The 991-nt window shown below is 37.0% G+C and overlaps 1 protein-coding gene across 4 annotated transcripts in view; it reads left to right on the top strand.

The window, feature by feature from the left end:
* LOC101850995 (tetraspanin-18) overlaps window positions 1-991 on the top strand; it is a 129,318-nt gene that overhangs the window by 45,293 nt on the left and 83,034 nt on the right. The window lies entirely within an intron of this gene.

Below are 991 nucleotides of genomic sequence, written 5' to 3' on the forward strand. Positions count from 1 at the left end.
CACACACACACACACTTCCCCCCTCCAACATCTCCTTGGCGAAGCTTTTATTATGCCTTGTCACAAACAGCTTTGAATGTCGCTGCTGGACACATGAGAGTCCTTGATAGATTTCCCCAACCCCGTTCTCGACAAAGATAGATCTAGGAAAATGAATTTTGGCGGTGATCTTATAGTTAGCCTAATTAATATGAATTAGGCCTAGATTAGAATTTTGTTATAGATCTAGATTTAGATCTAGAATCTAAATCTAGATGTAACCGTCTTATCGCACTAGACCCCTAGAATCTATGTCTTATTATTTGGACGTCTAGATCTAGATCTTCATGTCTAGATCTAGATCTAGATCTAGATCTAAATCTAGATCTAGATCTAGATCTAGATTTAGATTCTAGATTCTAGATATCTAAATCAAAACCAGATCTCAGAATCCATTTTTTTCTGATAAATTTCATTCGTGGGTGACTGGTTCGAGTACCTTACACTTAGATATAGATATCTAGATCTATTGTAGATTCTAAATCTACATAATATAGCCTATAATATATAATTATTACGGACCGTAATTATTGTGTACTTCTTTCTCCCATCCCTCAAATGATATCATGACATCTAGACTCTGTCATGTGTCTGTGGCTTTGCTTTCCTTACACTATGGGGTGGGGAATTGAATATCACACCGCACCCATGTAAGCAATCACGTAGATTTTGTTTTGTTTGATTTTGGTGGGGGGGGGGGGGGTTGTTATCTTTATAAAGGCCTACACATTGAAATAGTTTAACGAGAGTTTCGACCCCATTTTTTGGCCAGCAAGTCCGGTACATTGTTCCTTGTTAAAAACCCACACGCACTATTGCCATTAGTCACATGTCGGGTTATTTTTATTTTAATATGGGTGGCTTGAAACTGTTGCAAGTTTAATTAAATTATCACTTTGTACCAATTTATCTGTTCGTGTGAATAAGTAACAGACTCACCCATCTAATTCCA

The sequence above is a fragment of the Aplysia californica genome, unplaced genomic scaffold (genome assembly GCF_000002075.1).
Source record: "Aplysia californica isolate F4 #8 unplaced genomic scaffold, AplCal3.0 scaffold00833, whole genome shotgun sequence".
NCBI lineage: Eukaryota > Metazoa > Mollusca > Gastropoda > Aplysiida > Aplysiidae > Aplysia > Aplysia californica.